Genomic DNA, 20,681 nt, shown 5'->3' with positions numbered 1-20,681 from the left:
CACACCTCCTAATGTGTCACTCCCTAGGCCAAGCATATAAAAACCATCACAGCAGGCCTGGTGCTTAATGACCTCTGACCTCAGTTACTCAGGAGACTGAGGCAGAAGTTCAAGGTCTGCTGGGCTACACAGACTACTGAGAAATTTCGTGAAACCCTGTCTCAAAGCTAAACATTGGATTGGAGTGCTGAGGCTGTAGCTCAATAGCACAGTACTTGCTTAGCATGTGTGAGGCCCCAGGCTCAGACATGGGGCTACTACAGGAGTGATGGAGAGGGACCACAGGAAAACACATGTGTGAGGGCCAGATGTGCCCGTGCTACCAGAGATGAGGAAGCTAAGGTATGTTCGCACCACACTAAACAAACCCAGAGCTAACTGGGGCATTGTAGTTACTGGTCAATCTCATGTCTTCACTGGAATGCCTCAGAAAACTAGAGAAGTCTGTAACCCATGAGTGAAGAAATAATGATTCTGCTTTGAGATAAGAGAATTTGGAAAGAGACGACCTAGGCAGGAAAAGGGGAGCTGTGGGAACCTGTGTAGGGCACTTCCATCCCTGAAACCAGTCTCAGAAGTTTCGGGATTCAGCAAACCTATGGTGCTCAGAAGGACTGCAGGAGTCAAGCTGTTGAAAAGCTCCAGGTAACCCTAAGACTGGGCTATTGGATTCAGAATTAGAGCTCAGTGGGTGCCAGGTGGACAGAAGCTTGATAGCATTCTGCATCTGCGTGAGCCCCGGGCAACTTGCACCATGCAGGGCAGGCTTTTAGCCATATGGACAATCTGTGGCCAGTTTAATCATCATCCCTGAAGATGTTTCTATGAGAAATCTGTGTCTGCAAACAAAGCCTTCTCCCGGACCCCATGCAGACCCAGCCACAGGCGCTGCAGGGTCTTTAACTTATGTGGAGGACAAACGTGAAAAGGCCCTGGGCTTTATTACCTCAGGTATGGTTTCATTTCACACTGAATAATCCACATCTGGGAGAAATGAAGTCAGATTGCTGTGTGGCTGGCTTCGTCATGCTGTGGTCATCTCCCTGTAGTTGAGCATGTGACACTCTGAGTGAAATCAGCAGTCACATGGGTGATCACTTGAGGAGGCAGCCAATATGTGGTCAAATGATGCAGAAAAGAGAGAGAGAGAGTGATAACTCTATTTTTTTCTCCACTTGGATTAACAATGTGTGTAGACTTTGAAACTGATAGCAGCCGTGCACAAGGCAGACGCAGAGCTAACCAAGGACACGGTCCAGCCTCTGATGAGACCATGTGTGAACACTGTCCCTACTCTGCCCAGCCTCTGATGAGACCATGTGTGAACACTGTCCCTACTCTGCTTCGTTTAGTAACCTTCAGGACTCTGATACTGACTGTAACATTCAAATACTAGCTATAATATCACTATAATATATACTAGCTATAATATCACTCATTGGGTCGTAGGGTTCCAGGAAGCTTTCTACAACAAAATGGAAAAGTGAGCCAGTGAGATCCTCCCATGGATAAAGGCACTCGCTGTCAACCTAACAACCTGAGTTTGATGATGATGATGATGATGACGACGATGATACACATGATGGAAAGAGAGAACAGACTCCTGCAAGTTGTCCTCTGACCTCCATACATGCACCTTGTCACTCACATACCCATATTCCTCACATGCACATATAACTTAAAAGGTGGGGATGGGGTGGAGACCAGTAACCTCTAAACCGCAGAGTCCAGACATCTCTAGAACCCATCTCTCACCCTGATGTCAGCTGCATGCCCGTGTCTCACTGTTTCGGTCCTCATGCTGGAATAAAAACATTGGTATCACCACAGTCTGGATTTACATTTTACAGCCAGTGCTCTCAAGAGTCCAAGTGCTCCTTTGGAAGTAACCCATGGAAGGATTATCTTGGTCCCATTTGTTTTGCATGCCTTTTCTTGACCTGTAAATGAAGTGTGGTGTGACATCTACTGAAACCCTCCCATGTCCTCTCTTCAGACTTTATACATGTGATCCCCACATACCATTAAGATCCAAGTTTGTTTATTTGGTATTTTTTTATCCTCTTTATTACAAATAAACACACACATGCTGCAAAGATGTCCCAGTGAGCAAAGTGTTTGCCACACAAACATGAGAACGTGAGTTCAGGCATCCATGAAAGAAGCCAGGTATGGCAGCACACAGAGGGACAGTCCGATCCTGAGGGCTCACTGGCCAGTGAGTCTGGCTCCAAGCTCAGTGACAAACCCTCTCTTAAAACCTAAGACAAGGCTGTAGAGGACATTCCACTGTCAGCCTCTAGCTTTCCCATGTGCTCATATATGAACATACACACACACATACACACACACACACACACACAATTTATACATGTTCATGATGTATGGCATGATATCTTCATTTATTCATAGACTAAGGCTAATTATCCCATCACCTCACACACTCCATTTTTGTGATGAGAACACATTAATTCAGCAGGCTAATTAGCTGTTTCTCTGATTGGTATGTGAGTCTATGTATATAGATATATTTCAGGCTATCTCACCACTTCCTTCCTAGAACCTATACAGTATTTTGAGCTGTTTCATAAATAATTATTAGTTGCTGTTAGTCTATCTTACTGTGCCTAATTAATAAACATGTATAGACACTCAAGTATAGGAAAAGGTATATAAAGATTTCACTGATGTTAATTGTTTCAACATCTGTGGACCATCTTGAAATCCATACTGTGTGGATAAGAGGAGTCTACCATATTTTTAGTTCCTGAATCTAACACACTAGGCCCTGAATATCCCAGTTCCCTTGAGGACACTCTGTGCTGTCTCTTGCTGTCACTCTGTGTTCCCATGTACAATGAGTGCAGGGTATGGGTCTTTATGCAGGTAACAGCTAACTAAACTGCCATGAAGTGTTACACTGTGACCCCATACTGAATGCTGTGAGTAGCAAAACACCCAGAAGGTCTGCAGTCGGCAAAGTTAGGGTTGGGTAGTGCCACCAGGATTTAGACCAACTGGCCATGACTAAGCCCAAGAAGCATCCAAGAGGTACAAGAATTAAGACCCCACAACTGATGACAACAGAAGATCCAGAAAGACAGTGGACATCTTTGGAAAAAGCTAAAAGCATCACCAGGAGAGTTCAAGGACCAGCCAGGGTTCTTCCCAACTACCATGAAGACATGGATGCCATGTTGTGAATAGACAAGGAAGAGGTAGCATTCAAAGAAGAGATAAAACATTGGGGAGAAATACAAAACCCCAAATTAATCTCTCCCCAGTGTTTCAACCAAGTTCCTCATCAACACAAACACTAGAGAAAAATGAAAAGCAACAAAGAAAGGGAAGACCATCGGCCACGTTTTAGTCTTTTCTCGTGTATTATATCCCAACCATAGTTTCCCCTTCCCCTCCTCTTGTCCTCCCAACCCCTCACCCCCGCAGCCTTCCCTCTCCCCCAGATTCATTCATTCCTCCATTTCCCTTCAGAAAAGGGCAGGCTTCCCAGGGATGCCAATCAAACATGAGGTCAAGCTGCAGTAAGTCTAGGCACTTCCCTTCATACTAAGGTTGAACAAGGCAACCTCGTAGGCAGGAAAGAATCCCAAGATCAGGTCAGAGATAGCCCCCAACCTTACAAGAACAAGTGCAACAAGAACACCAAGCTAGACAACCATAGCATCTCATGTGCAGAGGACCCAGCTCATGTGCAGAGGACCCAGCTCATGTGTAGAGGACCCAGCTCATGTGCAGAGGACCCAGCTCATGTGCAGAGGACCCAACTCAGACCCACACTGATTGTCAGTTTCATTTCTGTGGCTCCTATGAGCCCTGTTTAGTTGATTCTGTGTGTCATTTTCTTGGATCATCAGTCAACATCCTTATTCATACATAAAGTCTCCTAAAAGGCAATAAAGTCTTTGAAAATAGTGCTTTTCTGTTCTTTCTTTCAATGTGGAAAACAAAGGACCAGGGTGATGGTATAGAACAGAGGAATTCAGAGAAAAGTGAGAATATTGCTATCCTCCCCCTGAGGAGGTAGAGTTTGACATTCTGGCCGATGAGAACTGGCCTCTGGGCTGGAACAGTCTGAGGAATATAAGACATTAAAGTTGAAAAGCACTATGGGAAGTAGTTCCATGAAAATATGTGAGCGCAGAGTGTATAATCCTCCAGTGTAAGGCAGCTCAGTGCAGTGTATAATCCTCCAGTGTAAGGCAGCTCAGTGCAGTGTATAATCCTCCAGTGTAAAGCAGCTCAGTGCAGTGTATAATCCTCCAGTGTAAGGCAGCTCAGTGCATTGTATAATCCTCCAGTGTAAGGCAGCTCAGCGCAGTGTATAATCCTCCAGTGTAAGGTAGCTCAGTGCAGTGTATAATCCTCCAGTGTAAGGCAGCTCAGTGCAGTGTATAATCCTCCAGTGTAAGGCATCTCAGCGCACGAAGGGTGTATAATCCTCCAGTATAAGGCATTCCCAGCCTGGGTGCCTAATCCTCCAGTGTTATACATTCCTTTTGCTGGATAGGTCTATCATCTCTGTCCCTTCTCATCACCTGGCTGCAAGCCTTCAAAAAAATCCATTCAAAAGCCAAAACCTACAGGATAGGATCACTAGAAACCTAAAAGCTGTCTAGTAAAAGGATGAATGTCTCCAGAGTCTGCAACCCACAGGGTCTTACATCATGACCGAGATCAGCCCAGGAATAGAAAGGAAGAAATCTTCCTGTCTCAAACTGTTAGAGCTAGGTAGCTCTCAAGAAAGAGGGAAAAGAAGGCAAAATCATGTAACTACCTGAATAGAAGAGGAATAATATTCATCAAAATGTAAATAATTGGGGCTAGGGACACAGATCAGTTGGCAGGTGGCTTGATTGGAATCTGCAAAGCTTTGGGCTCAATCCTCAGCACTGCATAAACCAGGCATAGCTACACAGCCTTATAATCAGGAGATGGAAGTACAAGGATCAGAAGAACAAAAACAACAAAAATGAACAGTAATTTTTCTTAAAGCACCACATTGGATGGCCTTTGTCTTTCTATCCCTACTGTATGATGGGTCTGCAATCATTTTGTTCACAAGAAAAATATTTAGGAATCAAATAATGATAACAGTAACAACATGAAATCAAATAGCAGTGGTTATTCAAAGGCTAAGGGAAGGATGTCTTTCTCCATCTGGGCACCAGCTGGATCCATGGTGATGAGCTCCACCTGCAGAGCACCTGACTCAGGAAGTGAGGGTCCACATGTATTCCTGCAGGAGGCCAAGGCAGGGATGTCATGCCAGCAGAGTTGTCCAGGAGTCAAGGATGGCAGGGCTGTGACCTAGTAGGACAGTCATAGCAGCAGCACCCAACCACAAATCCTGAGACACACATGCAGCAGCATCACAGAGATGGTCCAAGTCATGAAATGGGGAGAGATTTGTAGTCAGAGCCACACTCCTTGGAGCTGGCTCTTGATAAGTTTGTGCATTTCCACTTCGGTGGGTTTCCAGTCATGCCATTGTTCATCTCTAGGAGACCTCAAAGTTTATGCAGCTGCACTTCCACTTACTACAGATGGCAGAACGGTCAAACTTCAGTGCAGGGAAGGTACAGAAAGGAACTCCTCCGTGTAAGAGTCAGGGCTCTACAAAGAAACAGCACCAGCCAGTACAATGAAGACGTGGCGAAAGATTGATATTTCTTAAAGAACTGGCTCACTGTGGAGGATGGCCAAACCAAAGCCTACAGGAAGCTGGAGAGGGGAAGTTCAAAGAATGTCTGCTCAGAGAATTCTCAAAGGCCAGTCCTTTCTGGTAATGCTTTCAACTGGCTACCTGAGCCCCACCCACACCAGGGAACTCTACTCAAACCTCCCTGATTTAAATGTCCATCCCCAAACATGCTCTCCTTGATGAATAGAGAAACACATGACCACACCTGGGTATGTGATTCAGCCAGGTTGACTCATGGATCAAAAATAGAATTAACCCCTAAATCCTCCGGCTCTCACCAACCTCATTCTACTTGATCATGGTGTTCCAGTAACTTTCGTGCTTTTGAAATAACCAAATTCCAGAATCATACGTTCTTAAGGGAAGAAGCTAGGCAGGGAAACATGATCCTCAACAAGTGTGTTCACTGTTACTTGAATTCCCCAGCCATAAGCCTACCAGAAAACATTTCAAAACCAAGAAAGAAACAAAATATAATTTAAAACAACCAAATCCAAGATCCCCAACTCTTCAAAAGCCCAACAGCAGATCAACTTCACCATAAAATAACAATGACATTATTGGTGACCCCCTTGGTGAGTCGCAGGTGTTAGAAGCAGAATGTTGGGAATATAAATCGCTGAGAAGTGAACATAACTTACCTGGAAGCCTCTCAGAGAGCGAGTTCTCCTCCTCAGCCCTAGCGTTGGGTGGGGCTTTTTGATAGAGAAGAGATATATTAATGTTCACATTTCCTGTTTGTCTTAAAGTTTCTGTTTCAGTATTTCCAGTTTTACCCCTTAAAAGAAGTAGGGGTCAGGAGAACAATTGAACTTCACCCCTCAGTGAGAAGACTGTATTAGATGAAGAGACATTTCTCCACAGCCAATGAGATATTGTTCACACAAGAAGCTGGGTTATGGCCCATTGAGAATGCCACCAACATCTCGTCACCATAGTGACACCTGTCTCACTAGCCCTCACTCTGCTAGTAAAGGCTCACACACTTAGCACTCTGAAATCACTCTGGAAATCCCAAGTGTGGGGAGAGATTCCTGCAGGCTATAGCTGCTGGTTGGGACCTGAATGGTTTTGACAATTAAAGAATTCAACTCCTTCTCACACATTATTGACTTAGAAGCAAGTGCCAGGATGGAGCCCCAAGAACTCACAGTGAATTGTGCTACTGCAGACACAGGTTTTGCATCAACCAAAATAATGAAGTCTTATGTTCAAACACCAATGTATCTTTTCTCAGGACATTGATCTGCTGAAGGATGTATTAGTCAACACAAGCTGCCTTAACAAAAAGCTATGGATGGAGGCTGGGCTGGAGCAGCACTCACTATTTATTTTCCTGGTTCCATTGTCAAGGCCCCAGCAAAGTGGTTCCCTGATAAGGCTCTCTCGTCTGTGCATCTGTGTCTCTTTCTAAACGTTAGTTAACAAACACTAACCAGAACAGCACCAAAGCTGAAGGAGAAAGGAAAGGCCTTCCAACAAGGGAATAGCATGAATGGAGACAGAGAAGGAAAAACACAGCTGGAAAATACAGAAGTGGATGCTCATAGTCATCCATTGGATAGAGCACAGGGTCCCCAATGAAGGAGCTAGAGAAAGTACCCAAGGAGCTGAAGGGGTTTGCAGCCCTATAGGATGAACAACAATATGAACTAACCAGTACCCTCAGAGCTCCCTGGAAGGAAACCGCCAAACCACCAATCAAAGAAAACACATGTTAGGACTGATGGCTCCAGCTGCATATGTAGCTAAGGATGGCCTAGTAGGTCATCAATGGGAGGAGAGGCCCTTGGTCCTGTGAAGGTTCTATGCCCCAGTATAGGGGAATGCCAGGGCCAGGAATCAGGAGTGGGTGTGTTGGGGAGCAGGGTCGGGGGAGGGTATAGGGGACTTTCAGGATAGTATTTGAAATGTAAATGAAGAAATTATCTAATAAAAAAAAGAAAGAAAAGATAACCTACCTCCTAAGAAAAAATAATTCTTATATGCAATTTTGGCTAAATATATATTTAGAAAATGAAAAAGCTTTACAAGGCAAAAAAAGAAAAGAATGTACATAAAGAAAATATCTTAAAAACAAAAAACAAAACAAAACAAAAAATAAAACCCACAGATGGAATATTCTGGGCAGTACCTTTCAGAGGAATGTGTCCTCAGACAAACATGCAGGCAGGAACCAGTTAGAAACCATGAAAGGCAGCCTCCTTTCTCATCCAGCCTGGTTAACTCCCTAGAATCTAGTACCTAGATTCTGCATGTTAGCAAGTTCCCCGGGGGGGGGGGGGGATGGTATAGCCTGGAAATCTTTGTAAAGTTTGTAACTTTAGTTACAAAGCTCCCAGAAGGCTACAATGGATGTCTGTCTGCTCAGAGGATACTTGGTATCGTGGTGGTCAGAGAAGAAACAGTCAACACACCCCAGAGACACAGCTTATCTGCGGAGACAGCTGCACTTTTATGAACCAGCCCAGATGCTCATCAACATGGGTGGATAAAGTGTGGCATATGCATACACTGAAATTTTATTCAGCCATGAAGAAAAATGAAATCATGACAGCCACAAGAAAATGGATAGAGCTGGAAATCATTACATTAAACAAATCATGCTACACACAGACCAAAAAACAAAAATCTGATATTCTCTCCCATATGTAGGATCTAGATTTGAATGTGTGTGTGTGTGTGTGTGTGTGTGTGTGTGTGTGTGTGTGTGTGTGTAAAGGGAGCTAAAGAGAGGTGGAAGACCTGTAAAAAAGAGGGAGGAAAGAGAAAGAGTGAAACACAAGTGGCATGGAAAAGAGACAGAATGCATGTGACATAGATGCAGAAGAGGGAACTCAGTGGAGAGAGAGATGAGGTAGGCAGTGGGGGTGGAGGAAAGAACAAGAAAGTGTAATAGCATGTGTGTATGCAGTTCCACAGAAGGGGCTGGAGAGGCTAACAGCTCAGTGGTTAAGAGCATTCGCTGTTCTTCTAGATTTTAGAATCGAGAGGATAAGAGTCCATTCCTGGTATCTGTTTTGGTCAGTTTACAACTGCCTCTATCTCCAACTCTAAGAAATTTAATGCCATCTCCTGGCTTCTGCAGGTACCTGCACACAGATGGTGCATACACACAAACAACATATATCCATGAAATAAATCACAATCAAAACAAATCCTAAAAAAAAAACGTGTCATAGCAAAATCCCATTCTTTGATATGCTAACTTCAAAGCAATTTTTAATCACTTACATTGCACACTAACTTTAAAAATTAATTTTTAAAAGGGGCAGAGTCTTTCATTGGGATCAGGTGGATGGAATAGAGCTGGATTGGGAGAAGAGGATCTTGGGAGCTGCCTGGCAGCAGAGCGACAATAGGTGTTAGCAGCACAGTTCGGAGAATGTTGTCTGGCAGAGCCACACAGGGCCCGAGCAGCAGAAGAGCATTCTGAGTTCATTAATGCAGGAGGTTAGAAGATTTTGAGTTTCAAGGAGAAAAAAAAACCCTCAGCTAGAGAGGGCAAATATTTAGGTAGAAGGGATGATCAGAGCCTCCCACTTAATGAGACTGCACTGTGACTCTGTCCACAGGCCCTAAGAGAGGTGACAATCCATGCCTTAATAAAGGCTCTGATGAACAACTGCAATTCTCTGTTTAAGTTTGAAAAACTATGCCTTTATGTATTAGAAATATTGAATTTCTATTCCAATAAACCCATCAAAGAAACTCCACACTGGGCAAATATTTATACACAGGTATAGTAATAAGATCCAAAATCTCTCCTAAGGAAAAAGACAATATTTATACATTTACAACATGAACAACCATAACAACAGAGAAAAACTCATGCCCAAGATACATTCTTTTTAAAAATCTTATTATTCTACAGCAAAAACAACACATATTAAGAGACAAAACGCAAGACTGGAAGGCAGACCTTTTTGTCAAGATTGCTACCAGATGTGTGGCGGATCTGTTTTTGCAAAAGCTGATGGCTGCTTCAAGGTGCATTGTTTGGGCCGAGCTCTGGAGAAAGATAAACATTCAGGCTTCTGGGGGACTAGAATCACAAGAGTGACTAGCAAAGTTCATAGGAGCTGAAAGACCCTGGTGCCAATTAAAAACCATACAACCCCATCCCAGCGAGCAGAGAAGCTGTTGAATAATTGAATAATCTCAAGCCATCCCAGAGAAGAATAAACAGATGATGGCCTCGTCCCGCCGAGACTGGATGGAGCTGTGTGCATTAGAGTGCTCCATATTCTCTTCATACTTTGATTAATTATCCAGCTGTGCGGCTGTCATTAACAAGGATGTCTTTGAATCATGTGGCTCCGACAGTAACCAAATCTGGCTGTCCCTTTCATTTCCTTCCCTCACATGGGGAAGCACCTTGCTGTTTGGCAGAGAGTGGCCTGGCATGTCATTTGAAACAAGCAAACGCTCCATTCAACACGGATGACAATGGGTCAGTCTTTAGATGGCTTTCCTCAGTCCTGCCCATGGGCTTGTCACCAGGGTGCTCCTGGTAGATGACAGAGATGTGCCTGCTTGGAGTTTGACCTTCTACTGGAAAAGGGTGGGAGACTCCAGGCCTGAAATGAGAATGGCTGTCCTTTAAACGTGTGTTTGCTTGCTAATTTGTTTGTTTCTTTGTGCTGTAATATAAATCACCACCCCTGTCCTGTCATCCCTGTGGGGCTCAATGTGCTATTCCTCTAAGAACTGTTTCATTTTTAAAGCACCCAGCATTTCAATTCCACAAAAAAAAAAAAAAAATAGTTTGGAGTTGGAGAATTCCAATCTTTCAACCAAGCATTGAAGGAATAAAGATGGCAGGCAAGAGACCCCTGAAATAATGTCACATCCATTGCTGCCATTCTACAGGCTCAGTGACCCTAATAGCTATGATGAAGGTGTGGTGTTGGGTGGGGTACTTTCCTTTTCTGTACCAAAGCTATCTGTTTGCTGAGTCAATTCAGATGATGGAGTTTTCCTTATTTCCTGGGAGGTAGCAAGTCTTTGAAAAGGGGAACCATCTTTCAATATTCTCCCTCTTCCTGACATCTCTCAGTACAACTCCATTAAGCAGGGCCTGTGATCTATTGTGGCCGTGAAGTCAGAGCAGAGTGACTCAGCCACTTCTGAGGTATCACTGTGTCTCAGCTCAGGTCGCTAAGTCCCTGAGTCTCGGTGTGGAACAAAGAGCCTTTGCCAGTGAACTTATAAATGTGTCACAAGTAAAAACCCTTTGTTGGTTATGCTTCCTTTCACATCTCTACCAGGGAAAATGTTACACACCCTTGAAAAACAATCGTTAGTGTCATTTACCCCGTGGAGCCTTCTGAGCTATGAACTCACCCAACACCTCACTGTGCTTAATGTTCCTATAAATCTGTCAATCATAGGCTCTGTGGCCGTCAGAAACCTAACCCTTTGTTCAGGACACGTGTTGTCTTTATTCACTGGCATTCTATGCTCTTCCAATGAAATACTTGCATTTTAAACTTTTAAGGAATTGCAAAGGTTCTAGACTCTTCAGAAGAAAGCACTAGGTTAAAACAAGACAGACTTGAATGAAGTAAAAACACTCAGTAACGAGTGGCCTGGGGCTGCGGACAAGCTGCTGTTGTGTTTAGGAATAGCTGTTAAACATATATAAAAATGGTCCCCTTGGTGAACAAGCATCTCAGCCTTCCTGGAGCCCTCTAAAACTGGGCCTGGCAATGGTGGCCTTTTGTTCCTAAAATTTTTAAGCAACAGTGACATCATGTGGCCACAGAGGAAGCTGACCGTTCCCTCCCAACTGAATTTTCAGAGGTGGGACGTATTGAGTGGAAATTTCCCTTCCAAGTAAATTCATTCAAAAAGCAGTGAAACAACCAAATGCAAATTCCCAGCATCTTTATTCCCTCCCATGTTTGGTTGAAAGACTGGAAGTCTCCAATTCCAAGTGATTTTTTTTTTTTTTTGTAGAATTGAAATGCTTTAAAAATGAAAATAATTCTTAGACAGGTCCCATGACATGTCTCTATTCACAACTTTGCCAAAAAGATCCCATCCCAGTAAATGCTGAGCAAGCGAGAGCCGGCATCTTCAGAGATGAAAATGATCACCAGAAACCAGACCAACTTTGGGTCTGACCACTACAGATGTCTACAGACATCACTGGGATGAGGCCTTTCTAGATGCCTGATTCAGAAACAATGGCCATGCGTGTGCGTGATGTGTATGGTCTTCCTTTCCCTGGCTACAGGAAGCCTCCTGGGCCTAGTCTGGATCCCTTGTCTGCACTCTTAGTCGACCTTCGGTAATGCCACTGTCACAAACAAGGTAACCGATGTGAGGCTTCCCATGCAATAAACCAGGTGCTCCATGAGAGCAGGGTTGGAGTTTTGACTCAGCATAGGCTCTGTGGACATCACCTCCCACTCCTACATGTGCAATCAGGGGATTCATGGTTGTTGGGCACCTACTGTCTACCACACATTGGTAGCGAACTACTGCAGGTCTGAGGTGAATAGTCCTTTCCATCTTGTGAAGCTTGGGTTTTAGTTGGATTTGGACAGCAAATGTGTCAATGGGGACCAGAGCAGGTGCTATGGAGCACAGAGGGGTCCTAATGAGAGGGTGCTAGGTTATGCTAGAGCTCAGGAGAGCAGAGATTGGAGGGAAGGGCACAAAAGATCTAGAATGCATGTGATGCTTAAGGGAAAGAGGAAGGGTCTTGGAAGGAACTGTTCCCAGAGAGTCCTGGCTCTCCCTACAAAGCTGCAACCACTCAAGATTCCCTTCCTTCTCTAGGTCTTCCCTAATAAGGGGGGATTTACATTAGATCATTTTATTAAGCCACCATATGGATGAGAATTCCAGAGTTGTAATATCTGATGGTATTCTGTGTGTCCACTTATGCATGTGTGAGCTTGTCTTTATTATTAGCTACTCTCACACTAAGATTAATACTAAGGAAGATTTGTCATCAAGTGGGTGGTGGTGGCAAATGCCATTAATCCTAGCACTTGGAAAGCAGAGGCAGGTGGATCTCTGTGAGTTTGTGGCCAGCCTGGTCTATAAAGTGAACTCCAGGACAGCCAGGGATACACAAAGAAACCCTGTGTAGAAAAAAATCAAAAACAAAAAAGGAAGATCTGTCATTTTGTGTTCTAAAGCAGTAATTGCTAAAGGCTCAGCTACACTATAGCAGCAGCGTTAATGAATGCTATTTCACTAAAAAGACATCTCCATGTTCAATGGTTTCAATTGCACTAGTGGGGTTTATGTCTAAGCATCTTTGCTAATACAATGAAAGTCATACACACAATAGATACAATAACAGGATACAAACACAGACCAAATCAGTTCTGAGTTTAACCTAATTTCTTGGCAATGTGTTTTTCAATTTTTGTCTAACATTCCCATGTGGAGCCAACCAAAGAAGACAGAGTAAGCCTCATGCTGAACCAACAGCAACAGCTCACTAAGATTTCCACAGTCAGTCCCACCCATTTGCTCAGCAATAGTTCCTTTCCTTGTCCATCATTTTGCATTAAAGACCACCAATAAAGAGTCATTGTTTGAGCTAACTGCTAGCTTCTAGAGGGAAAAAACTTGTTAAAATACAATAATGCTTCAAGAGTCAGTTATTCCATCTCTCTTTGAAGTCAAAGAAAATGAACAACAAAACGGGATTTCTTGATGCCCAACAGCAATATCATGTCTCTGGTGTGTTTGTGTGTGTGTGTGTGTGTGTGTGTGTGTGTGTGTGTGTGTGTGTGTGTGTGTGTGTTTGAGATGTGTGATGTGTATAAGTGTGTAGTATGTGTGAGAGATGTGTATAAATGTGTTGTGTGTGTGTTCATGATGTATACAAGTGTGTATGTGTGTGATATGTATAAGTATGCAGTGTAGTGTTGTGTTGTGTATAAGCGTGATGTGTGTGTGTGTGTGTGTGTAGGTCAAAAGTCAACTTCAGCTGTCAACTCATGGCAGTCCTCCATGTTCTTTTCTGTGATAGGATCTCTCATTGGAACCCTAAAATCACCGATTTGGCTAAGCTGGCTGCCCAGAGTGCCCCAGATATTTATATAGTGTCCAGTGATGGGGAGACAAGTATAAAAGGACCTGGGTTTTTAACATAACTGCCGGAGATCAAAGCTGGGTCCCCATCCTTGAAACTCCAAGCACTTTATCTACTGAGCTCGCTCCTCTGCCTTGTTGTTGTTGTTGTTGTTGTTGTTGTTGTTGTTGTTGTTGTTGCTGCTGCTGCTGCTGTTGTTGTTTGATTGATTGATTAGTTGATTCATTGGCTTGGTTTGGCTTGGCTTGGCTTGGCTTGGCTTGGCTTGGCTTGGCTTGGCTTGGCTTGGCTTGGTTTGGTTTGGTTTGGTTTCACAGATAAGGATAGAAACCCAACCAAAGTCCACCAGTCTGAAGAAATTCAGCTCCCAAACCCATCAACACTCCATTCTCCCAGCTGCTTCTCCATGAGAAGGAAAAGGGAAACCTCGAAAGAACAGGAAGAATATGAAAGCTGATAATTGCCCTTCTGTTCTGATTTAGACCTGAACAGTGGAGAGCTCTAGAGTGCACTGAACCAGTGACTTATGAGACAGAAACATCCTAGGATAATTCTGCCCACAGCATCTAACTTTTAAGTGAGAGTCTGCCCTAAACTGTAAACAAAGGACTGAGTGCAAGAGCAACCCCAACACTTCTGAACAGCACAACCTTGGGCAAGTGAGTATTCTCATGCTCCTCCTCTGTGATAAGGGGATACAAATACTTACCTTGGAAGGTTTAGAAATGTCTTCCTCAAAGGGTTTTATGATAATGAAATTATACCTAACCTTACCTAATATGTGGTCCACAGCAAATGTGTGGGTATCTGTGGTCCCATGATTATTCCCAAGTCTCTTCCACCCTACTAGCCTATGAGCTGAGCCTGCTCCAATACCCATGATCCACGGTGGCAGAAGGGCTAATGGTCACCTCAATTCCAAGAACTGCCACTACATAGATGTTCATACCTAAGAAGTCCCAGGAAAAAGGGAGGGGTCCCTCCTCAGCTATGGTGTTTGTGCTACCCCAAAGGGGTCCCAAGAATACATCTTGGCATGATATGGGTTAAGGAGTGTGACCTATAGGATATATTTGATTGTTGTTTGTTGTGTTGATTTACCCTAGATTGAAAGTGGATTGTGAAGGGAGATTTGATAATCTAAGAATCTAGAATAATAATACCCTTAAATGGATAAGAGCAAGGAGTGACAGGTTGACTTGATAACAGGACATCTAGGAGAAGGTCACCATTTCTCAAGTCACAGGAAAGGAAGCAGGCTAGAAGACAGCTCAACCCTTCATCCTCTTCATGTCTTCACCCTGTCAATCACTTTCAAAGGGTGGATGGGTTAATCTTCATATGACTGTACTCTTACCAACTTTAAAATATAATGTAATTGTTGCAAACACCATGATTTGCACCAATGCCAACTTTGGTAATAGTTGGTCCAAAACCTATGATAGTTAATCTCATACCTGAATATTCTGACACGAGTAGCTAAGCCACATGACATAGTTTTGTCAATGTACAGTGTGCCAACAAGAAATAAAGCCCCCTAGTATTAAAGCAAGGTCCCTAAAAGAGCACATTGTTTGTCTAATGATCTTAGAGATGATGTCTGGGTGTCTGCTATTGCATTGCTCTTTATATTATCCACAGAGACGATCTGCATATTCTCGTGTCATGTAAATATGTATTTCAAAAACTGCTTTAGATTTTTATTCATTCTTTGACAATTTCATACACGATAAAATCTTTAAATTAAAGGAAGGTAAAACAAGGGTTAACAAGCTGCTTGTAGGCTCTGCAGAAAGAAAGAACTCTTTGAGCTAAGGCCTCATGCCTTCACTGTGGTGGGCAGCTCCTCGGATAGCGGAAGCACAGTGTGGTGCCCAGACGAACAAGTAGACAATGAAAGAAAGAGATCCTGTGATCTTTACATCCTTGGCTAGTCTTGAATTCCCCACAGCTGTTCCTGGACAAAGGAACATTCTGGAACTGGACTTGTCTCCCTTGGGATTGATCATCCTGTCCTTTATTCCGAGAGAGTAGCTGGTCTTTGGTGCCAATGATGAAAGCCAGTTCACAGGCCACAGTGGACATAAAGGCTTTTATGTTATCCGAGTGTTGGAGGAGGCTGGCGGGAGACGCACTGGGTACTCCAGCGGCCCCATTCAGATCTTGGGTACGCCTCGGAGCTAGCTCCTCCCCACTGACCTGAGAAAGCCCTCACATTCCACTTCAAGGAGATCACCTAGTTTCTATTCTGCAGGTTTTTCTGGGTTTCCACAGGGTGGTTGTCTGGACATAACAAATAATGGCAGTTGATCTTAACAAAAAAATGAATGGGAATAGGCGGGGCAAATACCCACCTGAAGGAATTCACAGTGGCTGCTGGCAGAGGGTACAGGCGTCCTTCAGCCAAAGGTCCTGTCAAAAAATGCAGGGCTAGAGATATCCTGTGGTGGGAGAACTAAGTCAATGCAAATTTCAGCCACCACACAAGACTTTTTTCCCCTTCAGCATCTCTACTCATACTGTATAGACTGTAATATTCTAACAAAAATTCCTCATTAAAGAATGAAACTGATCTCACTTATAGAATCAAGTTTGGGCCAATTGACATCTTTATGTTATCTGAAATAAATTGACCTCAGGCAGGACATGTCATCATTATTCCAATACCAGTCCCAAGACTGCAACCTTCAAAAGTTCAATGGGAGATTAAACTCAAACCAGATTTCTTTCTGTTTCCATTCGCACACGCCCTTGTCAGATACATGAGGTGTCAGTCTTCTACATGACATATGTTTATTTGCAATGACTGCCACGATAAAGAACCAGACTGCATGGCTTAAACAATGGAAATGTGTGTGTCCTAAGTTCCACTTCAAGGTGTCACCAAGGTTGACTCCTCTATGGGCTCAAGGGACAGGATCTGTTGCAGGTCCCTGTCTGGGGCTTGCATGTGGCTATCTCCTACTTTTGTTCCTGTATATGTCTACATTTTCTCTTCTTTTAAGAACACCAGTATACTCTTATTTTCATTCCATACCTCACAGGGCTTTGCCAAAACTCCCTTTCAAGTGGCAACTGGTACATTTAACACACAGTTTTATCAAGTCTGGGCAATGCATCAAATAGGAGTGGAGTCAGTTTTCTGGACAACCATGTGTTCAAGTGTACATGCCATATAGATGACCCATGAAAGCTGAATTAGAGAGAAATAGGCAGAGTTTTCAGGAGGATTCATCCCCATGTAAGTTTATTGTATACCTCTTACTGGCCACAGAGAAGTACCCTGAGTCCCAATCAGAAGGATTCATCCGCATGTGAGTTTATTGTGTACCTCTTACTGGCCTGGCCACAGAGAGGTACCCCGTGTCCCGTGCACATGAACATGTCATCAAGATCATTTCCTTGAGGCTAGCTCCTGGTTTTCTTCTCAGTAATCTTTGTGTTCTACTTTCATACTTATTACAACTTCTATTTAAACCAGACCATGATTATTTACCATGCAAATTGCATATTCTAAAAGCTTGACATACTCAATGGCCAATTGAGCACAACCTTCTGTCCCATATCGTCACAGAGGAAAAGACATACTCGGAGCAGCCAGTCACCACAGATGCTTGCCTTCTTGTGTCCTCAGTAACTGATGTAACAAAGTCTGGATAATAATCAGAGAGAACCATGTGTCAACTAAGGCTATGGGTTCAACTGTCTCCTACATCCATGTGAGAGCCGAAGCCCAAGAGTTCCTGGGCACAGTGTACCCCCATTCTCAGGAGGATTCCTCTGGCTTTTTGTACTTTGTGACCTAAAAAAAAAAAAAATTCAAGAGTTTGTCTGAACAGGATAATGAAGGTGCTAGAACTCAGTACAAAGCTGTTGTAAAACCATGCTGATGGAATTTGCCCAGAGAAGAATAAAGAAGAAAAAACTTTAACTATCATATACAAATGATGGCTGAATGAGACTGGTAACTTGAAATTCTAAAGAGCTCCAAGGTTGGTTTAAGGTGATTGCTATAGCCTGATTTTTATAAAACCTGTTCTATTAACAATAACATCCCAGTCAATGGAGTATGAGAAGAAACTGTCACACCCAAATACAGTACTTATGCCTGGGCATAGGCCTCTGGAGATAGCAGGAAACTGAGTCCTGACTCTTCTTCTGACTACAAGACCTTCACTATTGCTACCTCCATCTTTAAGCCACAGTTTCATCACTCCAGAATGGCAGCAGTCTCTAGCACACAGTGGGTCCTCAGTAAATATAGACATGCTCACCAATGCTCTTTCTTGCCCCAGATCCTTAAAGCAATGAGAGTTGCCAATCATCACAGTGAATAATTGAAGGAACTCAGCCCACAACACTGGCCCTGGTCTTGGATGTGACTGACTGGGTAACACTAGAGGAGCTTGTCACTGTGGGTCTTTCCTTACCACCTGCAGGGAACTAAGATTTGAATGACCATTATCACATAAAACACTCAGCTCTACCTTGCTGGTAGTTTTAACTATGTTTAAATATTTCATAGAGAACATTTTTCCTTGAAACACTCGTCTCCTTTCTTAACTGAAAGTGAACTGAATTAATGTGGAGTGGCCAGAACAGCAGAAAGAAATGGATGCAGAGGACGCTCCCATGCTCAGAAGGCTGAATTCTATTCAGGATCCTGCCTGTCTGCCTGTCCATATGGGTAGAGTGGCCAAGACTAAAGTTGTTCGGTGCTCAGAGCTCTCTAATGGGTGCCTACAGCACTGTTGTGCCTGAGGCAAAGCCGATGTATTAGGACCTTTTGTGGAAGATAATGAGGTCATAGGGTACCACCCCTGTGATGGGCTCATGCTACCTTGCATGGGTAGGTCAAGTCCAAGAGGAGTGCTTTAGTTTCCAAGAGAATAGGTTCGTATGACAGGACAAGCTTAGCATTCCCACCTGTCTTTCCTTCCTGCCAGAACCATGTGCTGGAACCTTCAGACTGCCACCAAATACAATTCTTGTCTTTACAGTGCACTTGGCTTCAGATTGTTTTAGCAATGAAAAATGAGCTAAAGCACACACATACTCATCTTACTTCTTGAAGTGAATTAAATCAATGTTTAAGAATATTTACTTAGGCTTTTTCCATGCTACTTGGGGATGGGTCCATACGGCGTTTTTCTTGATTGCCATTGTAACTTAAAGAGAAATTTACACAATGTCGGGAGCCCTTGACGCCCTGCAGATGAAGAAGAAGGATGTCCTCAAATTCCTTGCTGCCAGAACCCACTTAGGTGGCACCAACCCTGACTTTCAGATGGAACAGTACATCTACAAAAGGAAAAGTGACGGTATCTACTTCATAAATCTGAAGAGGACCTGGGGGAAGCTGTTGCTTGCAGCTCGAGCTATTGTTGCCATTGAGAACCCTGCTGACACACATCATCACCTCCAGGAACACTGGGCAGTGAGCTGAGTTGAAGTTTGCTGCTGCCACAGGAGCCACTCCAATTGCTGGCCGCTTCGCACCTGGGACCTTCACTAACCAGATCCAGACAGCTTTCAGGGAGCCACGGCTTCTAGTGGTGACTGATCCCAGGGCTGAACACCAGCCACTCACAGAGGCCTCTTATGTCAACCTGCTCACCATTGATTGCTCTGTGTAACACAGAGTCTCCCCTGCACTATGTGGACATTGACATCCCATGCAACAACAAGAGAGCTTACTCAGTGGGTCTGATGTGGTAGATGTTGGCCCAGGAAGTAATATGCATGCATGCAAGGTGTGGGAGACTGTGAGCATGCATGGGAGGTTGTGCCTGATCTTCACTTCCACAGAGACCCAGAGGAGATTGAGAAGGAGGAGTAGGCTGCTGCTGAGTAGGCTGTGGCCAAGGAGAAATTCCAGGGTGAATGGGCTGCACCAGCTCCTGACGTCACTGCTGCTCAGCCTGAGGTTGCCGACTGATCTGAGGGTGTGCAGGTGCCCTCTGTGCCCATCCAGCAGTCCCCGAGTGGAGCCTGGAGTGCACAGCCAGCCACTGAGGATTGGTCAGCAGCTTCCACAGGCACAGGCTGTGGGTTGGAGCCACCACTGAGTGGTCCTGAGCTGCCCTGAAGATGCCTGAGCAAAGGGGAAAAAAGTGGAAGAAAAATAAAGTTCCTAAAAGCTGGAAATAAATATTTACTTAGTGCTCAGCTTGGAAGGGAGCTCAAAGAGATAGATAGATAGATAGATAGATAGATAGATAGATAGATAGATAGATAGATAGATAGATAGATAGATAGATAGATAGATAGATAGATAGATAGGCAGGCAGGCAGGCAGGCAGGCAGGCAGGCAGGCAGGCAGGCAGGCAGGCAGGCAGGCAGGCAGGCAGGCAGGTATACTCTCTCACCGTCCTCCTCCAAGTCTGAAGTGTATGTTCCCACTCTCGCACTTAGAGTTAAGCCACATGATTTGCTATTCCAAACTAAACGTGGGTAGACATGCCAGGGTAGTCATCCCAACCCTGCCCTCCAGCATACCACTTCTCCACATGTCTTCTTGCCCCTCCAGCACTACCTTAGTGGGAAAGTGCTGCTCCTCTGCTAAGCCCACACTGAATACCCTGGAGCCAATCTGAGCCAAGTCACAAGCAAAGGTCAAGATCAGCCTCTCAGCTAGACCATAACATAAACTGGAGCTGCCCAGAAGGGTATCAGATATCGAGGCAAAGGCACCCTGCTTCCTCCCACCCCACTTGAGCAAACCTCACTTCCGTTCTACTACTCTTCTCTCATATATTATGCCCCATCTGCAGTTTTCTCTCCATCCCCTTCCCCCCAAATCTAACTTCCCCCTACCTACCTGCTCTCCCAGTTCCATCTCCCTGACTCAGCCTCCCCTCCCAAAAAAAAGCAGGTCTCCCAGGAACATCAACCAGG

The 20,681-nt window shown here is 44.1% G+C and overlaps 1 long non-coding RNA gene and 1 pseudogene across 1 annotated transcript; one reads left to right on the top strand and one right to left on the bottom strand.

The window, feature by feature from the left end:
* Positions 1-5,114: 5,114 nt before the first annotated feature.
* Gm36563 lies at positions 5,115-9,891 on the bottom strand. Its single transcript, XR_386059.1, has 3 exons — positions 9,645-9,891; positions 6,364-6,417; positions 5,115-5,634 (listed from the first exon to the last, which is right to left on the bottom strand). It is a non-coding gene; the product is annotated as a predicted gene, 36563 (long non-coding RNA).
* Gm5240 (predicted gene 5240) lies at positions 18,973-19,859 on the top strand (annotated as a pseudogene).

Source organism: Mus musculus, chromosome 18 (assembly GCF_000001635.26).
Source record: "Mus musculus strain C57BL/6J chromosome 18, GRCm38.p6 C57BL/6J".
Classification (NCBI taxonomy): domain Eukaryota; kingdom Metazoa; phylum Chordata; class Mammalia; order Rodentia; family Muridae; genus Mus; species Mus musculus.
The sequence above is the reverse complement of the archived record's forward strand: the minus strand, read 5'-3'. Positions and strand labels throughout refer to the sequence as shown.